The 13,698-nt window shown below is 44.5% G+C and overlaps 1 protein-coding gene across 2 annotated transcripts in view; it reads right to left on the bottom strand.

Annotated features, from left to right (window-relative positions):
- The window catches only part of FOXN3 (forkhead box N3), a 403,658-nt gene that overhangs the window by 285,245 nt on the left and 104,715 nt on the right, over positions 1-13,698 (bottom strand). The window lies entirely within an intron of this gene.

The following is a 13,698-nucleotide window of genomic DNA, read 5'->3' as shown; positions in this document are numbered from 1 at the left end:
AGGGAAAGGATCTCTGGTCACATCCCACGGGCAGAGACAGGGCAGGTGTCCACGGAGCAACACAGGGGTGTGAGTAGCCGGTCTAGGTGAGGGGCTCAGCTTCTGGGTCTCACTGGTGCTGTGACCTTAGGTGCTTCTCTGTAAGCCTCACCGTCCCCACCTGAATGATGGAAATGACACCGATACCTGCTTTGCCTAACCTGCAGGGTTGTTTCAAGTTAAGTAGATCATGTGGGTGACACTGCTTTGAAACTGTGAGACTCAGCACAAATGGGGATCTTGGTGAATGTCAACCAGCTGGTCGCCATCGGCTTCCATGCCAGAATGTGCCTGTAGGAAGCAGCCATCCTCAGACATGGGGTGGGGTCTGCCCCTGCTCCCAGATATTCCTGAAGCCATCCACCTCACACCAAGCACACCAGAACCAGGATGATCATCATGACACAGACTGAGTCGAGGCTTCACCTTGATTGTGCAAAAAAGCATTTCATAAGCATCTGTTTATACACCAGCTAAACTAGGTGTTCAGCAAAGAGAACATCCAGTAACTTCACATTACTTTGGCAAATTAGGAAGCACAGCTCCACTTGCTGGAATTTCTCAGCCAACTGATACTCATCATACATTAGAATTAAAAACTAAACATGGCCATTTTGAAGGGAATCGTCCTACGGTTATGACATATTTCTGTACTACTTTCTTTAAAAAAAAAAAAAAAAGAGTTAAATACAGTCCAGCCTGTCCGCTTATCTCACTGCCACCTTCATAGACAATGATGATTATCCTTCTAAGTCTCCAATCATAAGAACCTGTTCTACCACTCCTAGCTCTGAGACCTTAGGCAAACTATTTAACCTCTTTGTGCCTAAGTTTTCTCGAAAATCAGACAACCGAGTTAATTAGGAGTGTGGCTACGTTAATAACACAAAACCGGCAAGGTTCAACTTAAAGTTTAGTGCATGGATTTGGAGAAAGCTCTTTTGTTCTCTGAGATATGTTTTGTTTCTCCCTAACTCCTGGTTATATTCCAGAGAGCTGAATTTGCTGGCTCCGTGAGGCTCTCTTGTGTAGACATAAATTCCTTTGGGGGACTTGGAGAACATAACTAAGGCCCCGATGGGGACTGTTACACCAACAACCCAAGCCCAAACCCAAGCATTCAGTTCCAAAAGGGAGACTTAAAGCCAGCACCCTGGAACAGCAGGGCAGAGACGAACAGAAGACACAGAGAGCACGGAGGCAAGGACGACGGGAGCCTCCCTGAGCCTGGAGAGCGAGGAACAACTTCCCTACTGTCGGCTGTACACACAGACCAATGCCCCAAACAAGCGAGCTTCGTCTTTGTAAGAAGAAACCTTCAGGGACTTCTCTGGTGGTGCAGTGGTTAAGAATCCACCTGCCAAAGCAGGGGACACGGGTTCGAGCCCTGGTCCAGGAAGATCCCACATGCCACGGAGCAACGAAGCCAGGGTGCCACAACTACTGAGCCTGCGCTCTAGAGCCCACGAGCCACAACTACTGAGCCCACGTGCCACAACTACTGAAGCCCGCGCGCGCGCCTAGAGCCTGCGCTCCACAACAAGAGAAGCCCGCGCACTGCATCAAAGAGCAGCCCCTGCTCGCCACAACCAGAGAAAGCCGGCACGCAGCAACAAAGACCCAAAGCAGCCAAAAACAAACAAATAAATAAATTTTTTAACAAAAGAAGAAAAAGAAGAAACCTTCAGATGCCCACTTAGGAAACTGAAATATACAGGATGAAAGATAAAAGTGAACACCCAAGAGGGGGAAACCAAGCAATGTGGCTGCTCCAGAAGGTCTGTGTAGGAGGAGCTGAGAAGGGGCTCAGGGTTGGCCAAGAAGGGGATGGCTGCGGGACTCCACAGATGGCCCACCTGCAAAACAAGCACACGGAATGCTTGCTTGAGTGGCTTATGTTGTATGTGAGATGGAGAGTTTGCGGGGCTAGAGCCCCGAGCCACTCCCTGGTTCAGTCTCTGGAGAGGACAATAATGAAGAGATGAAGCAACTCCATTTCAGGTGACTGGTCCATTTTTCTGAAGGATATAAAGAATTCTCTCATAAGCTCTGCTCACTTGCTTCCATTGAGCTAGGTTTCTAGAGTTCTATCTATAATATTGAAGTTGTACATTATGGGCATCACACAGCTATTTATAAATATTTCAGCGCTCTCTCCTTCACGTACACAGTTATATAACGTTTTCCCACCTTGTTGAAGTTAGGTGTGGCCACATGACTAGCTCTGGCCAATAAAATGTGAGCGGAAATTGGATGGCTTTAAGAGCCAGCACGTGCTTCACCATTTTCTCCTTTCCCTCAGCCTTGGTGACAGGGAATGTTCCATTGCCTCCATCCGGGAGTGAGGTCAAGGATGCCTTGGAGCACAGTCCCTAGCCAACCTCAATAGATATGTAGGGTAAGCAAGAAATAAACCTTCATTGTTTTATGCCCCTGAGTTTTGGGGGCCATCTGTTAACCCATCACCTAGTCTACCCTGAGTGATACACACGTACCACTTAGCCACCAGAACATGACCTTCTAAATCAGTAACTGGTTGTGCACCCAGAGAATTCGCAGTACTAGGAACCTAGCTGTTTATTACAGACGCAGACACAATTTTTAATTATGAGAAACCAAACTCCTTTCCAAAAGGTAAATTTTAAAACGAAGCTCTCAGGCATTCCCCGGCGGTCCAGTGATCAGGACTTTGTGCATTCATTGCCAAGGGCCCAGGTTCAATCCTCGGTCGCGGGAACTAAAATCCTACAAGCCACGTAGCACGGCCAAAACATTAATTAATTAATTAATTAAAAATTAAAAGAAATTAAATAAAACTAAGCTCTCAAACAATCCCCCAAACCCTCTAATTCCTTTCCTGAGCCCCAGTGTACACGTCCCCAGGTGCAAGGCCAGACATTAAAACCCGCTCCAAATGCATCATCTACCAGCAGAGGAGAAGGCAATCATCTCAAGAAACTCCACTTTCCAACGTGCAAGATTTCCCACACGACATTCTTGATCAACACGTGAGTTCATCCTGCCAGACGTCAAGCTGGACTGGCCAAATGGGAACTCCTTTGTGGGCTCTCTTTACCTGTTGAATCCAGAGTTTTAAAATGCAGTTCCTTGCAAATTCCCTGGTGGTCCAGTGGTTAGAACTCTGTGCTTCCACTGCAGCGGGGAGCGGATTCAATCCTTGGTGGAGGAACTAAGATCCCACATGCCACACGCGTGGCCAAAAAATAAAATAAAATGCAGCTCTTTGAACATCACTATGGGTTGACACCCCCCAGAGTCAGGTTCAACCCCATTTCTCATGCCTCCAAAGGCATATTTTAATTCACGATTTTATTTAATATATAAAACATGAATTAAGACAAAACTTGCAGTACTCTCCTACACTAAAAAAAAAAAATCCACAAAGTTTTTCTACAGCAAATGTATCAAAATATACGTCTCACACAGTTGCAATGTAGTCCAGGTACACTGGCTAAGTTGTGACCAATGAAATCTTCCCATTTCTAAAGGCCAGGACCAAAGACACAGCTTCTGTGTATATGAAGCCACTGATTCAGTCATTTGGGGTCAGATTTATTGTTTTAGCCATCATTACCTTTTTCACTTAGAAATCAGTATCAATCTAAGTCATTTTAGTGACCAAAATAACTATACCATGATCTAATTTCTTAGGTTGTTAAAATGACCAGATCAGAGTCACAGTGGGTGAATCAATAAAATGCCTGGAAATAAATATGAGGGGAAATGTACAGCCACCCCATTGGATGTCAAGGTCGAAAGGCCTGCCTACCACCCGTATCCGTGCCTCAAGTCTTACTATTTATATCTATATTCTGACTTCCCAAGGTGCCGGGGCCAATCTCTAAGAATTTTGATGTGCACGTATTGCAGAACCACTCAGATGTAATAGTCAATTAAATTATTAATGAAAGAACTATACAAATAAAACATCATGCTCTTTTATGCAGCAATAATTATTATCATAAGCAACGCAAATTGAATAATAAGAATCATCAGGACAGTTCGGTGATAAGCTAACAATTTCTGGCAATCAGACCAAACATCTCTGCTCAAGCTGTTTAATAAAATAAATAGCAGGTTGTTGACATTTTTGTTCAGTTAAGCACACATACATCCAGAGACTACTTATGTGTCCCAGGCAGAAGAGTTAAAAAAGAAATGGAGACTGAATAATACAAAAGTGGAACCACTTACAACGGGGGTCATTTAGATATCTGCACAAGAAATCAATGAATCCTATAAACTGTCCCAGAATCAAATGCCATCATTTGCTCATTTATACACACATTGCATACACATATATTTACATATACATCTGCATTACATGAATATACATATATATACAACATTATAAGAATCTTCTTATAATGTTTCAGGTACTTTCACATGAGGGATAAAGTTAAATGCCATAAGAATACTAGGCCGCCACTATTTAGAAGCATTTATCAAGCACCTAACTTCCTATCACACAGGCACACACCACTTTGCAAAAAAACAAACCTTTTCCTTCTTTACCTTAGAGGACCCCCGATGCTGGAACCCTCTAGAAATCATGCAGTCTCAAACAGCATTGCCCAATTTTCTACCAGTTCACCCAAGACTGATTCAGAAGAGAAGCTGCCCGTTCACAGATCAGACTAACCACAGAGAAAGTCTATTAAATTCTAATTGGCAAGTCATTTGGACCTTCCAGTAGCAACTACAACCAATTTCCTGCCTCTTTTTGTGCACCTGGAAAAATATGTTTTCTATCTGAGGTAATGATATCCTCTGGTATTCAGAGGAAAAAAGTCAAAGGCAGTGAAGTCTCCTCAGCTTCCAGTAAGAAGAAAGAAATGCTAAAGAGTGAGCTGAACCTACCTGCCGTCAGATGTGTTCATGTCACAAACAAACTCATCTTCTCCTAGGTCGGTTAAAAGTCCAACCATTCAGAGGCCATTTGACTGGGCTTGGGGGTGTATTACGCCCTTTACAAAAGCGCCTTCCCTTCCTTCCTCATGAGCTGCCATATTAACGAGACCAATTTGGACGCCATTCTCTTTCAAGGGGTATCACCTTCAAAACAGCTCTACCTCTTCAGACTCTGGGAGATGCCCCTGCTCTGAGTTGCAATTATTCCTTTGAACCTGACTCTATCCTAAAAGCCAAAAACCTCTCACCTGAGCTACGTGGCTACCACCACTGATGGAGCTACGAGACTTGAGCACAGTTCTGAGTTTGGGCTCAAAAGACTCGGTCCCTGGTTAATGCCCAAATATCCATTTTGGGAGTTCACATGCATATACCAGAGTGAGAGTGAAATAAATGTGGACACATAAATATGCCCACTACAGGGAAACAGCACAATATGGCACTTTTTACCAGGAGTAACAGTTCACCCTCTGCCTTTGCAGGGGGGATGGGGTCTGCCGATTTCTACCAGGAGACAAAGGTGTGACTGTATTCTTAAGCCAGAGTGCTGGGGCCAGATGTCTACTCATCGTTTCAAATGCGTTTCTTCTCTCCTCCCTAAAGCAGGAAGAAAGTCTTCATTGATGCTATGTCTCTAGCACTTGCTAATCTCCTGTTTAATAAGGAAGACAAGCCACAGGCTGCGGACCTCCAGTAAACAGTAGTAGAAGCCAGTAAGGAGGAGAGAGAGGGAGGTGAGAAGGGAACCAAGGAGAAGGGGCGAGAGAAGCCAAGTCAGGGAGGTTCCCAGATCGTGATTTTGCACCACAATAAAATTTCAAAAATAGTTTCGGAGAGGCGTAGGTTGCCAACTTTTTATTTTTCCAAGTAAAGAATACTGAACTCACTATCTTGAGGTTATTTTTCTCTTTGCCTTGGACTGGGGAAAAGTTCATCTTTGAACACTTATTTGTACATATCTGTTTGTTCCCCCCTCCTCCCCACACCCCATCAACTGTAAACTCAAGCAGGCCCCTCAGAATCTCCCTACCTTCCACACAGGAGGGCCCCTGGTGTCCAGGAACCACTGAAATAGACAGATTGGATCCCAAATCTGAGAATTATTACTTACCTTCTCATTTCACTTCACAATGTTTCACATTTCCTTATCTTCCTTCAGAGAATTTCTGTGAAACACCTTTTCTAAGGTGACATAACTATATGGCCATCTCAAAAAAAAAAATTCAACACATTTTACATCGGATTCATTTCAACCCTTGATAAGAAAGCACTATGCATGCTTCTAATGGAAATGAATTCTAACAAAAGGGTGTATTCACACTTTCAGCCTAGGGGCCTGACCCACCAGGGCCAAGAACACATGTGCGAGGAATGTGAATGCCGTCTTTTGCACGCAGACAGCAGAAGGAGCAAATGACCAAAGATTTCCATCCATTTATTCTGACACAAACCTACTCTTCCGCCAGCCAAGATGACGGTTCTGAAGGGAACCAACTTGCAGAGTCTGGACCCGAACCAGGGCTTTCAGCAAAAACTAAGGATTTAGACCAGCTTAATTTTGGAATTCTTGTAAAACAAAGACCATATATGTTGAAGTGGCCAGCTCAGGGCCTGCGTGCAAAAATCTCCCTCTTCCCTTGAGACGAGAGCTCTGTATCTGGCCTCTCTCTCCCTGGCAAACAGCTTGCAAAGGGCTTTCAAGCATGAAGAACTCTTTGTTGAAAGAGTTCTCATATCTACCTTGTTATCTGCAGTACACAGGAACAACTGACTTAGAAGTCTTTTCAATTCATTCTCATTAAATAAAAGATGGATTTTCATCTCATTTCCAATTATCAGTCAGGAACATATATTCTTTTTTTGTGGCTGCATTGGGTCTTCGTTGCTGCACTCGGGCTTTCTCTAGTTTCGTTGCGGTGCATGGGCTTATTGCGGTGGCTTCTCCTGTTGTGGAGCACGGGCTCTAGGTGCACGGGCTTCAGTAGTTGTGGCACGTGGGCTCAGTAGTTGTGGCGCACAGGCTTAGTTGCTCTGTGGCATGTGGGATCTTCCCCGACCAGGGCTCAAACCCATGTCCCCTGCATTGGCAGGCGGATTCAAACCACTGCGCCACCCGGGAACATACATTCTTAAGTAACAACAATTATAATCATTTTAAGAGCTACCATAAAATGAGCGCTTACTGTCTGCCAAGCACTGTGCCAAGTATTTTACTTTTGTTTATTTAATTTTTTTATTGATGTATAGTTGACATACAACATTATGTTAGTTTCAGGTGTACAACATAGTGATCCGCCAATCGAATACATTATGAAAGGATTACCACGACAAGCAAAACCATCTGTTCCCATGCAAAATTATTACAGTACTATTGACTCTATTCCTTATGCTGTATTTTACATGCCCACGACTTATTGACTTTAGAGCTGGAAGTCTGCATCTCTTAATCCCCTTCACCCAACCCTCCTCCCCCTGTGCCAAACATTTTATAAGAATTATTTTATTTAATTCTCATGCCAACTCTGTAAGGTAAATATCATTATCCCCCTTTTACAGATTGGGAAATGGAGGCTCAGATACCTTCCATTATTTTCTAGGAATCCACAGCTCAGAAATCACACCCCAAGTCATTCAGCTGGAAAGAGGAGGGACAGGAATCTGAAACTCTGGCTGATATGCTAACCCTAACATCCACTGCCTCCCCCTGGCACCCTTGGGTCACTCACTACAAGCAACCCAGAAACCACAGCTTTTAGGTGCATGCACTTTAACTAGCACCGCTAAAAACGAAGGCCATCCCGTCTTTCCTAGAAGCCAGCGTTGTTTTCACTCTGCTTCCAAGTCCTGTTGAGGCTTTATGCCTGCTCTCTCAGGCCTTGGACCACCACAGCAGTCATTCAGTCCAATCAGACAAAGCCATTTCTCTCAGGAGAGCTGGTGTAATTCCACAATGGTTTATGAGGGGCCAAAACTCTGATCTTGTTTTAAATAAAGCAAGCCCTCCAAAGTTCACAAATCTCTTTCATCTGCTTTAGTTTGTGATGACAATGAGACAAACGTTAGTGGGGAAACTGTCCCCTCCACCACCAATGTCTCGCTTTGTGACCTTCCTTGGAGATTCTGCGGCCCCTCAGTTTCTCTATATACAGAATACAAACTCTTCTTCACAAAAATGAGTGTGGCGACCAAGTGAGACAGTAAAAATACTTGGAGAAAAAAAAAAATTAAATGCCGTCTACAACCAAGGTGTTAATGTCATATCTTTTCCAAATAGTACAGGTTCTGGCAAATTCCACTGGGCATTTATTTACAAGGCCAAAGCACAGATCCAGAAACTCTCTCTGTTACATATATGGGGATTTCCATTTAATGAAATGTTTCCGGGAAACACCTGAGAGCCATAAGCAAACCTGCTAAGCGAGCAGCCATAGGAAAACTCCCCATAGGTCTATGAATCAGTTCTTGGGAGAGTTTTCTGTTTTGTTTATTAACATTTGGGCCCCATTTATGACTCAAGCATAACTTCCCTTGGCATTAAAGTAACTGGGAACTGAGATTAATTGCCCGATTTTTAATTACATTTGGCCTCTTGGCACTGCATGTTGTAAGTACCCTCTCAGGGCACACTGACAACAAGTGATCTGTCGTCGGCTATTCTGAAAGAGCTTTGGTGTCTGCGCAGTTTATGATCACTAAAATAAAGGATTCTAGCCTTCTAAGAATCTAACACACACACTCTTTGTGTGGCTTTACAAATGCCTCAAATAATGAGACCATCACAGGAAAACATATTGAATTGAGTTTCTCCACTATTTACACACCCCCTAACCTGTCCAGCTGCCTCTGCCTCTTCTGGCCTCAGACTCCATTTTGAACATGGATTTCTGTTTTCCTTTCTGGAGTCTCTTATTTTCTCCACTGTATTCATTCAGAGGGGGGAAAAAAAGACCTCATAAATGTCATTTCATATTCCAAGCAATTTGCTATAGGCAACTACACCATTACTTTGTACAAATAAATTTACATAAATCATTATTAGAATGTTTTATCTTAGCAAGATTATTTGGTTCCCAGAGCACAAATTAAATGCATGCTTAAAGCAGAATATTTAAAAGTTATTCCTATATTGTTTATGAGATGGGATTCGAAATTTCCATCTAATTTTTCTTTCATAATGGAATTCCTTTGGTTTTTTTGTACATCTAGAAACCACATGTATAATTTTCTGGGGGGTTTCTTGAAGCAAGCATTGCAATAGATGCTTCTGATACATTTGGTCCATTTTTCAGAGACTATTTCCTTTGATTCCGTGGGGTCAGTTCTGAACAGTGATTAGGAAGGCCAGGAACCAGGGAAATTAAAACCATCTCCTGAGTAGATGGGGTTTTGTCTGATATAATTCTTCAAGCAAACTGGTCGTTGGTTGTGGTTTGGCTTTATTTTTTTTCTTTTTAAATAAACAAACTTGTAAACAAACTTCCTGAAAATGGAGCTCAGTTTCTACTCACTGTTTAAGTTGGGAAGATGCCTGTTTGGATCAACTGCACAGCACATGGCAAGTCTTCACTGGCTGGAGTTCTACTCCACCCTAGATTTCAAAATAAAATCTTTTCTCCCTATATATAAAGGTGGTGCCCATTTTTAAAACAAGCTGCAGTTGTCAACATTAGGGAAGCAAGCAGAAAGGGACCAAGTTAAAGTCAGGAGCAGAGCTTGCCACCCTGAACCTGTTAACTGCTGGCTCCGGAGAACCCCTTCATGATTCCATGACTTGTCTTCTCATCGGGGTCAAAAAGGGCTGGACTCACCACGCAGAGCTGTACCCTTCTCCCTGTGTGTGGTCTGGGAACAGATTCCCAAGCCAGTGTCAGGGAAAGGGGGCCCCACGTGGTCAAGGGCACAATCCTCGTAAAGGATGAGTGAGGCAGTCACGTGCAAGAGCTGGAGAGAGCAAGAAAGAGCTGGGTTCAAAGCAAAGTGGTGCCACTCTCTAGCTGTGATCATGCACAGTTTAAACCTTTCTGCGTCTGTTACCTCATCTTAAAATGAGATTACTCGTACCTACTTCACAGATTTCTTTGGGGAACTAAATGAAAGAAGGTAGGCAGAAGCTGAGGACAGTGTGACCTCTGGAAGAGGCTCGATAAACAGCAGCTAACATTAATCTTCAAGGATGACCAGTGGGGTGAAGCTGGGGTGATCATGTCATGTATTGTCCATACCAGCATATTTCCAGGTGTGAAAGGAAGGGCTGTATTATAATTCTGTCGGGTCAACTGGCAAACGCTAGGATGCTTCCAGGCACACTGGCGCATGTGTGACTCTCCCAACTCCAGCCCATCACCATTCAAGACCCGGTAAAGAAGTTAGGTAACGATTATATCTTACATATTTTACAACTCGTTATACCTTTTAGAGATCTTTCGTACATCTTTTTAAGCCTTTCATAAACTGTGTGAAAAAATGTAGGTCTGGGTTAATTACCCTTTAATCATGAGCAGACAAAAGTACAGATAAAAGTTTGGGCTTTCCCACAGTGATACAGTGCTGCAGGGGCAGTGGGAACCCCAAACGTACCTCACGCTGCTCCCTACTTCCTACCCTCCCAGCAACGAGACAGGGTCATGTGACTAGTTCTGGCCAATGGACTGTGGACGTGGAATTGGTCTGAGTCACTTCTGGTCTAAGGCACCTAAGAATGGGTGTGTGTTCTCAACTCTTTTTCACATATTGAAGCAACCAGGAAGCCACAGTGTGAGACGTAGGTGTCAAAAGATGGGGGAGGCAGCAAAGCCACACTCATGCAATCCAACTCTGGGTGAGTGAGAAATAAACTTTTATTGCACTAAACCCTGAGATTTGGAGTGTATTTTTACCCTAGTATCCCACAGCCTGCCCTGGCTCAGCTAGCTAGTACAATTAGAACCCGCATCTCCAACTTTCACCAGTTTTCACTCAACAGTATCAAAAGTCCCCACCAGATTGGGAAAATGCTGCCAAGATTAAATGCCATAGCTTACTCATGGCAAATCTTCAATGCTTACTTGATTTAAAACAAAATGCTTTTTTGGTTTAAAACAAAATAGTTCACACCCAGTGCCAAGTAAAAAGAAGAAAGTTCCAAAATGCAGGCTATATTTTAATTTGGTGCTGATTTGTTCCAACATTTACATTAACCTGAGAAGCCTGGATGCCTCATTTTAAAGACAACCCTAATAATTAGATTCCTGAAATGAAATAGCCTCAATGTCATATCTAGCTTTAACTGAAAGTTAAATAGATGAACAGAAAAATCCAACTAGACTATGACCAATTCTCTGTCTCAATCTAGAAAATTCCTCTCTTCCTCTCTTGCTTATTTAAATCCTACTCATCCTTCAATCCTATTTTCTTTATGAGGGAAAAAGTTCCACATCTCAAATTTTTCAAACACTTGTGTCAATCAATTGCCTAGGCCAGAGGATAGCAAATTTTTTTCTGTAAAGGGTCAGAAAGTAAATACATTACGGTTTCTGACGCACCTATTCAACTCTGCCCTTGTAGCGCAAAAGCTGGTATAGACAATCTGGAAATAAATAAACATGACTATGTTCCAGTAAAACTTAATTTAGGGACATTGAAATCTGAATTCTATATCATCTCTACGAGGCAAAATATACTATTCTTCTTTCAATTTTTTCCAGTCATTTTAAAATGTGAAAACCATCTCAGCTTGTCCACCCCAAACAAGCAGTGGGCCGTGCCTGGCTGGCGGGCCGTAGGTGACCCACCCCAGGCTTAGAAGAGTCAGGGCAACAACAGATTAGGCAGTCGCTTCTGTGGGAGGGGAACACAAATACTGTTATTCTAGTTCTTCCACTTCCTGGTGGCTGGTGATCCAGGGCTCTGACTCCAGGAAGGCCTGAGCTCCTGGATCTGCCAGGCCTCAGTTCCAGAAGCACTGGAGCACGCTAAGGCAGGCGGTGTGTGGCCACGCAGACCTGACGCGATGGGTGGGAGCCTCGGCTGGCGACCCTCAGCAGCACCCTCAAGACCCAGGGCAGGAACGCCGCCACTGCTTTATCCAAAAGAGCTATAGGTGTGGGCAGGATTTGCTGGGCCATTGCAAGATGAATCAGCACACTGGGCTCCCATCCCTGACTACGGCCCCAGCTTCAGCCTTGAGGTCCTCCCTGAATTCTGGTTTTCAGAACTCTTGATACACTCTTGGCATCAACGTACAAACTCACGTTCCTGGCTTCCTACCCTTCCATTCCACTTCTCAGCTCAGAATCACCCATTGTGAATCACCAGGTACTGACCTCACACAGCACCTGGCTCATCCCGGGGCCCTGTCAAACCACACCCGCCAGGCAGAGTGTAAAGGGGAGGGGGGCAGGTATGTGAGAATAAACAATCAGGTAGAGAGGCAGAGGCCAGGTACGGGCAAGCCCAGGGAAGCAGAAGGCCAGCCAGGTAGCAGCCAAGCCAGGGCTGGGGCACCACAGACTAGGGTCCCCTGAAGGAAGCCCTCAGCCAAGGTGACTCTGTAACAGAGCAGGTAGCGTGTCCCCAGGGGAACCTTAAGGGACCCAGGCCCCGAGGAGGAGCCTGGCTCTGGCTGGAATAGAGGCCCAGCGTCCTCCAAGCCCTGCGTGGTCCTCACTGGCTAGGCTCATGGCAGGCTCATTCCCGCCTTCCGGGCCAGACCAGGCTGCTTCTCTTCCCTCTTGGTTGAATGATCCACAGTGACCAAGTCCTCCTTCAGTCCTCCCTCTTCCATGAACTCTCTGATTATTACAATCCCAATCCTCAAAGTCTCTTAATTCCCTGAACCAGAGAGCTACCGTAGTGCACGGCTCCGGCCGGAAGCTGAGCACCATCTGCCATATTCTTATGAGTGAGTCGTGGCTCTTTTGCTAAGGTCTGAGCTTCATGAGGATGTATCTTATATTTTTATACATCTTATAGTTTTTTATCCCCATCTGCCCTGAGAACACATAACAGATACTCAATAATACTTATTAAACTCAATTAAAAGGTCCAACATTAGAAAGATTAATACAATTCAAAAGAAATACAGGGGCTTCCCTGGTGGCGCAGTGGTTGAGAGTCCACCTGCCAATGCAGGAGACACGGGTTCGATCCCTGGTCCGGGAGGATCCCACATGCCGCGGAGCAACTAAGCCCGTGCGCCACAACTACTGAGCCTGTGCCCTAGAGCCTTCGAACCACAGCTACTGAAGCCTGCACGCCTAGAGCCCGTGCTCCGCAACAACAGAAGCCACCGCAATGAGAACCTACACACAGCAACAAAGACCCAACACAGCCATAATAAATAAATAAATAAATAAATTTATAAAAAGAAATATAGTATTATGGGAAAGAAAATGACTTAGAGAAACTACGTACGGCAGAGGCTAGTTTCTATACAAAAATTCCCAGCAATGTTCCTGTTGCTTTGTGTCTATGACACACACCAAAATTTTAAATAAATATGTGACTCATTCTCATTATCTTAATGCCTAAATTCATTGTCAGTCTGATCGGCTGTATATATTGATCATTAAGAAGACGCGGGGGCTTCCCTGGTGGCGCAGTGGTTGAGAGTCCGCCTGCCGATGCAGGGGACATGGGTTCGTGCCCCGGTCTGGGAGGATCCCACATGCCGCAAAGCGGCTGTGCCCGTGAGCCATGGCCGCTGAGCCTGAGCGTCCGGAGCCTGTGCTCCGCAACGGGAGAGGCCAC

The sequence above is a fragment of the Lipotes vexillifer genome, unplaced genomic scaffold (assembly GCF_000442215.2).
Source record: "Lipotes vexillifer unplaced genomic scaffold, Lipotes_vexillifer_v1.1 scaffold751, whole genome shotgun sequence".
In the NCBI taxonomy this organism is placed as follows: Eukaryota; Metazoa; Chordata; class Mammalia; order Artiodactyla; family Lipotidae; genus Lipotes; species Lipotes vexillifer.
This window is presented reverse-complemented; position numbering and strand designations above follow the sequence as displayed.